Consider the following 9,974-nt stretch of genomic DNA (forward strand, 5'->3'; position numbering starts at 1 on the left):
TAGAAACATAAAATTATTTTTATATTTAAATTACAAGTTAGACTGTTGTAAATTTAATAACCACCCAATTTCACTTTTTTGGGTGTCGTTCCGAGGACTTTGGGTGGATCCAGAACATATTTTAAACATCACTTAAGCAGTGTCACATATACTCAGTAAAGGTATTTATGCATTTCCATTTTTTCATCTAACTTCCAAATGCATACTTTTATTCTCTTCAGTTTCAAGGTCTCGTAAATAAGAGAATAGGAAATAAAGCAACACTGGGAAGCTGTGGAAAATCGACTGATGAGGCCGCTCAGCTCAGTGTCTCAGTTTGATGTAAGAGCTATTCTATGCAAAAGCACTCCCTGCTCGTTTTTCCCCCCTCTCTTCCCCCTTTGTCACTTAAAGAATGCTTGGCGCCTGTGGATTAATTAAAGTCTAAACATTAAATATTGATTGATGCATTATCAGTGGCTCACAGTCGCCTCCTCTCAGATTGATTTCCACTGTGATTTATTGTCATATTTGCAGAGTCATTTCACTTGATAACAAAGAGAAATTGCTTGCAACCTTGGTACCCCCACCATTAGCCCCCCACATTGACACGCTCCTGGTACTTAGCCCTCCTCCCATCATCCCCCACATTTCTCTTGTTTCTGTTGTCCTTTTTTAGTCTTTTTACTGATGTTTCCTCCTCCGTCTTTGATATCATCCTCAAGCCATGGGACAATAAGCCTGTTCTGCCATTTCTTTGGCAGCTATTTGCGATGGCAGGAAAATCCAGGGACAGTAGAAATCATATGCATAAGAACTAACAGTTCAAAATATTAAGTGAAGCAGAGTATGCATGAAGTGAGTACTTCTGTTTAAAAAATGTGTAATTTTATTCACGAGAACTGATTTTTTTCTCCACTCTAAGCGGGTAATCAGGAAAAATGTCCTAAAGTATTTAATTGTGTTATTGCCATCATTTTAGTTTTCATTTTTAAGGAAAGCAACAATCCCAATACGGCAGGGCAAATTTCTATTATTTCTCCTCCAGTTTTTGCTCCATTTTCACGTGCCAAACATAATTTACGATGTCCCACCTCAGCCGTCAACTGTGAACTCTATTAATTTGTAAGGGGGGAATCTGATTTATAGACTTATGAGGCCATGTATTCACATCATCATTTGTTAACCAGATATTTGCTGCCAGCTCCCTGGATGATGGCATCATCCTATTTCTCTGCAGCACACGCACACATTGTGAATACATACACAAACACACACATAAACTTAAACATATACAAACAGCCATCATATATACCTTCTAATTAAGAACTCACTGCGTAATGTATGCTTTATTCTCTCAGCACCTCTAAGTGCACGTTTTTGTGTTTGTAGGCATGTGTGTAGGGCTGGGAGGGTGAGGAGGGAGGTCTCTGCAGTTTTCTCTTATTGACATAATGTCAAAATGTGTTTGTGTTGTTTTTTTTGTTTTTTTTATTTAACTAAAATTTATATTTTTAGAACAAAGCCAAAAGCCCTTGGAACTTTAAAGTTCTAAGGGCTTCAGGCAAATTGAGTTTAGCTGATACCAATTAGATTTTGTGACATTGAATTATGAGATATGTCCTAATTTGTTTTGGTTGCATCTGTTTGTGTGGATGCAGGAGTGCACAAATGTGTGCCAAAGATCTTGTGGGTTTTAATTCTCAAGCCAGTGCTGAGACGAGGGAAGCATGTCATCCAGGTCTCGCACGGTATTGTATTGCCTGTTAAATTGCATTATCACTCATGAGGAGACTGTGTGGGAAACAGTTTTTCCAAATCAGGTGCTGAAAAAAAAAAAACAGAACCCATGTGATGTGAGCATGGTTCAAACCAGGCAAACACCACAGTCTCTCGTTGTCTTCTTTTGCACTACATCTGTTTAAAGAAACCGTTAATGTGTTGCAGAATAAATGACTCCATCAAAGTCATCTGACTGGCTTTCAAAATACAAAAAAGTACATAAAAATACTTTGTTTTTAAGGCTCAAGAATAATATTTGTGCCTTTGGAAAGCTTTTGATTGACATTTAATCTGTAGGTATTTCACACTTGCCCACTAAACACACATCCTTTATTCAGAACATTCTGCTTAATCAAGATATCCCCTCTGTGTTTGACATCCATAATCAGTATGCAATGAGGCAAATTATTCAATTAACCCTAATTAACACAGTAATATTCCTCAAATTGCGTGAAGATTAGCCCTGTGCTTTGACTACTTCGAATCATGTTCGCACATGCTGTACAAGCTCGTCTTTTGTCTCGGAGCGGTTAATTAAGGCTAAATTTGCTAATTGTTCATTTGTATTTTTCTTATTGGCCTGTCGTGATAAATCACTGTGCTGTAATTCATCTCGCCCCATGTACTTCATCTCTGTCTTATAGGAGCTTGCGCTGCAGCTGAAGATGAAATGTTCATTGTTAGCATCATCTGTCACACCGTGGGAGGAGAGTGATGACACAGCTGTGATTCTTCAAGCTTTACAGTACTAGGCCTCTCACCCATACAGCCTGCTTCAGCAATCATAGTGAATTTCTCTTTTCGGCACCAGTGAAGAAGTAACTTAACAAGCCACAACAGCACAAATCGACATTTAATAGTCTAGGCAAGTGGTTCTTGAGCTCGTGTACTTGTTCATCTACTTCAGCTCATCTCAGTGGAGTTTAAACTTGATGTTATTTAACACAAATAATTATATTATACCAGATGTTGTTGTGTTACATATGTTTTGAGCTGGCATTTGTGTTTTTGGATTAGTAGAAGCTGGGTGATTATTCATTGTTTCCACTGCTTGTCTGTTACTACTTTCAACCACTTTAACCATTAGGCTAAAGATTTCCAATTCACTGTTCCCTCGCTAACTAGTTTTCACACATTCACTTGCAACCTGTGGAGTTTCTGACTCAGGCTGGAAACCTGACTGTTTAAATTCCATCTTAAAAAATATTTTGACACTCAAATCTTAATCTCTCAATGGTCAACATTTACATCGAGCTCTCATCTGTAATCAGGCATCATTTCAAGCTGATTAACAAAAACCGCTCACTTCCATATTCTGACATCACCGTATGATGATATCCTGCCACCCCTCTGGATAAAATCCTCCAGTTGTTGCTGTTTGCAGGAATTTACTCTGAGGCCACTTTTAGATAAACATAACCCAGTGTCTTCTCTATTCTGTGGTGAAGCAGTCCAATAACCTCTCATCTCTCTACCCCGCAGTCTCTCCCTACTGCATGTATTGGCTTCAGCCTCGACCAATCGTCTTATTGATCCCAAATGAAACTCTGAACTCATCAATAAGGTCTTAATGCGAGTTTGTTGTTCAATCACTTGGCATTTAAATCACCCCGCTCAAGTCCCACAAGCCATCCGTTTTCTGTCATACGCTGCACGTCTCACCAATTTGCTTTGTCATTTTGGGAGGAGTATGCAATTATCATAAATATCTCCCAGTGCTCACTTTGTCAACCCCACTGTGCAGCGTGAGCACGCCTGTGAGACTTCAGGAGTCTGCCCCTTTTTATCTTCTTTGTATCCCACAGTGAAAATAGGTGCCTCTCTCTTACCACCAGTACTTACGATGGCCTATTCTTACACCTTAAATGAGGTTTCATGAATGTCACAAATGAAGTCAAAGTGCAACCCCATTGATTAGGCTGGTAATTAAGATGTAAATGTGGTTGTGGGCTGGTGAGCGATCACACCTGTGATAACAGCGTAGTGCTGTTAACATCACCAGGGGTCTGACTGCCATGCAGTGCACTGCCTTATCAATGTTTGGGGTGATCTTCTGTTTAAATATAAGCTCCGCTCCTAATTCATGCTGTTTGCTAGTCTTGTGCTGCCAATGGCAGATACTAGGCTACAAGGTAATGACAATTTTCTCCAGTGGGTGCAACTCTCCAGATATCAACTCTGTGAGAGGTGACTCTTATGTTAGCCACCTGGTTAAACAAAGGACCCCTGGAAGACATTACAGTCCAAAGGAGAATAACCTTAACTGCCAAAAGCAATTAATGTAGAAGAATTTGTCATGGTGACACATTCACAACTCACACTGACAGAACAGGCTGACATATAAGGGCTTTCAGTGCAGTGTAAGGGGACAAAGCAAGGCATACTTAAGAATGGATTAGGTGTGAAATCTCAAATTAGGTCTATGAGAAATGTGTACATTAAATTACTTGTTATTCTGTCATTGTACGAAGTTCTGCAAACAGCTCTGCCTTTGCAACACACGCACAGACTCTGTGATGTGCTTATACACTGCATCGTTTCTCTGTGAAGAGCAGATGTGAGTGTAGTGTGAATTTAGGTAGACCAGGCATGTGCAGCCGCTGGCAGTCCTTTAGGGTTCGGGCACTCACACTTCAGTGTTAACAGTTTAGCTTCAGTGCCAGGTAGAGAATGAATGACACGGGGCAGGGTGGCACATCCTTGGAGATGTTTGTCAGGAGATGTCCCTCCCTTCTGCGTGTTTACACTCACAGGGGCCACACTTGGCTGTGAGCGGGGGAGAAAACTGGGAAAACAGCCGTCTTGTGAGAGCCAAGACTCTTACTGTGAATATTAAAGAGAGACAGAGAAGGAGAGCGAGGGAGAGAGAGCTATCTGGACAAAACAAAGCTGGGTTTGGAGAGCCCGGAGCACATAATAAGCACGACTCTTTCACTGCACACCCAGGGCACTGTGGAAAGTGGGGAGGCCACTGAATGGGAAAGGAAGTAATAAAAAAAGCAAACTTCTTTGAAAAGAGTCCCGTGTGTGTGTGTGTGTGTGTGTGTGTGTGTCTGTGTGCTTACATTTGTCCTTATCCATCTGAATGTGTGCAGCTGTATACCAGAGTGATGAGAATGCATACCCTACCTGTAGTAGGGTTTTTAAATATGAGATGCTAGATCTCTGAGAAACAAAAAGACTGTAATTTTTATCTGTACTGAAACATCATCAAAGAATATAGAGCGAACCTCAGTGGGCCTTGTGAAAATGTAAGGCAAGCTGTGTTGTGTCCCCTTGCCAGACGTTTTGATGGGAGTTTGAAAAGCACCAACTCACCAAACAAGATGAGCCAGGAGGTACGAGAAAAAGTAAAAGGGCAGTGGAGTTTGATGAGAGAGTCTGATTGCCATTCTGTCTGACATGCAGCCTAAATGAGCTAAGAGAGCAGGAGAGGGACTATTTGATTCCAGCATACGCACACACACAAACACAAATAAGGGCACTGAAGTGTTTTTCATTATTACATGGATTTTTTTTTTTTTTTACTTTTTCATTTTGTTTTGCTACCTTGTTCAACTCCATAGTAAATTAAATTTATTGGCGTAATTCTTACATTTTATATCTTCCTTTGCAAAATATGAAAAGAAAATAGTAAAATGTAAAAAAGAAGCAAGAGGAGACATAAATAGGGGAGAAAAGAGTGAGTCGTGAAGAAAAAGGAAGTGGGGAAGTGGTGGCAGTCCTATAACTTGACTGAGTTTACCCCTCAAGGTAGTCTTCTCGCTTGTCATCAGGGAACTGACTTCTCTGATATCTCGTATCCGACTAGACTTCCACAAGTGGGGTAAATAAAGAATGACAAGCCCTCCCCCTTCACCTCCAGGCAGATTTCACTCCTCTTCCCCTTTCCAGTGCAGACGTGGTGTGCAACAACAGTGGAGCTATAACGAAATACCATCTAATTTCAGTTCTACTCATTGAAAATAAAATGCCATGTATATGCAGCACTTGCAGAAATTTTGTCCTCTACATATTATGTGGTGGTCACCTGAATGTGTAAATAAACACTTAACAAAAACAGAGATACATACAGTATCTCTGTTTTTTGTGTGTTTTTTTCAGTCTAAAGCACACAGGCATACACACAAACACCAGCTTAAATTTAGTTCCCTCTCGTGTGGTCACAGGAAGCTCAAGAGCACACATGCAAAAACATAAGAAGACCTCACATAGAGCCTGCAACACTTTTCCTCCCGACAGATTCCTCATTTTTAACCACTGAAACCTCAGTGCAGTCTCATGTGTGTTTGTGCTTGTTTTAAAGAGCAATTAACTACAGAAAGGCATCATATTTGGTGGTGATTTCTTTATTGGGAATATATAGAGGAATATAAAGAAAACAGGGCACAATCTGAAGCAGTCATTTAATGAATTGAATGTTGCTAGCGGTGAGCTTAAATGCCGCTTTGAAAGCACTGTACACCAAAGTGAATTGCTTTATTCCAGCAAATCAATCAATCAATACATAAACGAATGAGGATATTAATTTAAGAAATAGCCGAACAAAAAGGATGAAAGGGGGACGAGACAGGATGCAAAGTACGTAGGAAGTTAAAAATTTCATTGACAGGAGAAAAACTGACAAGAAATGCATTTCTTTAGGTGGCCTTAAAATGAAAGACTTAAAATGGGACTATAAATGAATAATTTAGCTAATGCTTCATTAATAGATGCAGGCTGTTAATTTGAACACAAAGCAGCAATATAAAGGAGTGAGATCTTTCTCAATACACTCCTGACCAGCACCACCGGTAGCTCTTCCAGGTGCCAGACAGTGAGTCTGAAGGCTCCGCCCGGCCTCCACTCCCATTTCTTTCCCTCTGTAGCTCCAGGCCGGTCAGGGACAGGCTGGAGATCAATAGCTTGTGTTTGCCTATAGCAGTCCCATTCCTCAGCCGGGACACTGATGCTAACTATCAATAGCAATAAGAGGCTGTCTGAGACACAGTTAACTGCTGGCCGACCAACACAGCTGTCTGGCGGCAGTTGATAAACATCTTGTGCCCAGAGTCACTGCGAATAAACCGCTTGATATGTTTCAACTTTGTGGCTGTATTTACTGTAAGAACGTGTGTGTTTTTTTGTTTTACGTGGCGTGTCTGCTGGCTCGGTGGTTACCTGCACGTTGCTTTGTTGTGTGGTTACATTACCCGCCCGGCTTGCTTTGTGGCTGTGACACAGACATTGCATGTGTATATTCTGTATATTCTGTGTTTACGAGCGTGTGAAGTAATGTAGGGATAAGTCGATGTGTAATTTTTAGTTTTGCTTCCAGGTTCTTAAGAATACATAAACACTCAGCTTTCGGTGGGTGATGTCTGTAATTTCTTCAAGATGTTTGGAGTGTTTGGTTCCTCTATAACCTCCAGCCTTAGTGATGTGTGTCAGTGTAATCCGGCTCCATTCTGTGAAACATCTAACCATCTAAGCATCCCTCTTCGTCCAAATATCATTTGTCAATGTCATATGAAAGCACAATGTGTTTTTCAAGAATACGAAGGAGCTAAAATGGGAGTCTTGGTGGTCGTCCAGTACCACCGTGTTTGTCGTTAATGCAACTCAAGCGAACATGTTTAATCAGATACAATCAAGTGAATTTGTATGATAACAATTGAAGGATTGAACGATTGCATCACTGTGACTGAGTGTATCTATTTAGAAAAAAAACTTGGGTGGACAGTAATGAGAAACAGCCATAAAGCTAATAAACTTAGTGAACTAAAGCTAAAGGTTCGTTTTGCTCAAGTGATGTGTATATTACTTATCTATATCTATTTAAACATTTATTTATAAATAAGAATCATCAGTTAATAATCAGTCAAATCTGATGCGAAACAAACTATGCTTTGAATTTGTCCAAATTGAAAAGTGTAATTAATTGTTTTTAATACAAGAATGCAGCAAGTTATACTATCATAAAGTTTTACTCTCTTCTAAATTGTGCTGTGTTTATATTTTATCTTAAACAAAAGTATTCTAGTGTTTGCAAACTATCCAAAAGGATGCAAATGTAGTTTTGTGTTTGAGTGGATCCCGCCTGTGATGTTTGGTGTCCAGTTACACTGTTCAGAAAGATACTGAAGCCTGGCCTCTCTCACTTATAACTGGGGGGGGGGTTGAAGCTCTTTGTCAAGGATCCATTGGCACACATCTCCTAACACTTGTACACTTGTACCTGAGTAACTACAGCTTAAACACAATCACTCACAGTGTTTGTGCCACAGAAGGCTGTACCAGTGGCACATGCAAACTCACAATCACACACACACAGAGCCTGAACATGCAGGGTATGTGTGATGGACCAGTGACCTCTAGCACCTCTGCAACACCCTTGAATGTTTGCTTGTTTTCCCTCAAACAAGATGAGATTGAAAGGGGGTGTCTGTAACTGCAGCTGAGATAATGTAAAAACAAACACGGCCCATTGATATCGGGCGATGCTGCAGGAAGATGTCAGAGGGCACAATGGGGGAAAACAATCTGTGGGACAAGTGGTGGCAGGGCTGCTGGAGGACAATAGAAAGGGTTTGATCTCTTAATTAATGGAGGCTAGTCGGTGCTGCTGCAGGTATTGAATTTTAATGCAGGTGATTTTTCAATGGGATTCCTTTGGTGGCAAAACAGTGCTAAATGCTGCATTCTGATTGTCTGGAAGACAAAGTAATCTCACTTCATACTTCAAGTAAATGAACCAATAATTTCTGCTCCAGCTGGAGTTTTTTTTCTTCCCCAAAGCCTTATAACCTGATTAATTTTAGATATGTTTTTTTTTTTTTTTTTTGTTTATTTGTTCGTTTTGTTTTTTTTAGAAGACTTATGTGGAATAACTCAAAGACTGAGTAATATTTAAATGACTGAGGTTGGGCACCCTAAACATAGCAGTACTGTTCTGTTAAGAGTCATACAGTGACAGAGTGTGTGACTTGGTAGAAGGAAAATATGGGCTTATTTCTTTATTTGAGCATGAGGCCAGCTTACAACAATCCCTTTAATCAAGCTCATAATCCTTTAGAAAAGACATCATGGTGCCATTAATAATGCCAGGCGCTTGATATTTGTTCTGGGATGAGGGGACCATTGACTTCATCAGTTGTCATTAATAAAGAAAAGAAGGAATAATGTACTAGTTTATTCTGCCACAAAATAAAACGTTTTAGGGAATTTCATCCTATGGTTGTTTGTGATTGTATTTGTTATTATTAAAAAGGCCCTTTCTTAATATTATCTCTATAACTTTTTGGTATTTTTTTTAACAGAGGCTCTTTACTCATAACGTATAAATCAAACCTATTGTCCATGTAAGCAGCAGCCCTGTTAATCAGGGACTCCACTCCTCTTCATACATACTGGAGTCACGAGACTCTGCTTTCTTGTAAAAAGAGTTTTGTCCGCTCTCTCTTTTTGCCATTTGTGCCTGTTATCACAAATACTACACACACACACACACACACACACACACACACGTGCAGCTGACCTAGATGAAGGCCTAATCCAGCTAGTTGTAATTCTTTAGGCATCGCGTCGAGCAGGGAGCAGGACCGTGAATAGAAACCCACCACGTGTTGAATACGCAGAAAAAAAGGGGGCTTTCTAGTTAGAAATACAGAGTGTGAGGATCACTAACAACTGCGCTTTGGTAGATTCCTCGCTTTAACTATCGCATTATGCGCTCAGACGTGCAGTGTTTCTGAGCTACGTGATCAATCACGACGTGTCGGTGATAATAGTGAATGATGACACCCACGACAGACCGTCTCTGATATGGTGCGCGCAGCATTGATTGCGCATAACCGACAAATGCGCACTTTTTATGCGCCAAAGGCTTCTGTCACTTTTCTTTGAAAGCACTTCCCCCACAGTGACAAAAAGAAACCGTTTGATGCGCCTGTTAAATAAACGGTTATTACATCCACCGTTAATCAAAGGTTTTAATTTTTTTTTTAAAGGAAATATACATTAATAATTCCATCTTAATGTCATTATCATTAGTATGATAAACATTTTTTTTATGTTAAATATTTAATTTTTCCCGCTTTCTCACTCAACAGATAATAAATAATAGTTCAGGCAGACACACGCCTCTGAAAAAAGAAAAGAAAAAAAACATTTAAATCAGTTTAAAACTTTTTCAAGCACTGGCACTGAGTTATATCAGTTGGGTCCCCAAACTG

This window comes from Oreochromis niloticus, linkage group LG1 (assembly GCF_001858045.2).
Source record: "Oreochromis niloticus isolate F11D_XX linkage group LG1, O_niloticus_UMD_NMBU, whole genome shotgun sequence".
Classification (NCBI taxonomy): Eukaryota; Metazoa; Chordata; class Actinopteri; order Cichliformes; family Cichlidae; genus Oreochromis; species Oreochromis niloticus.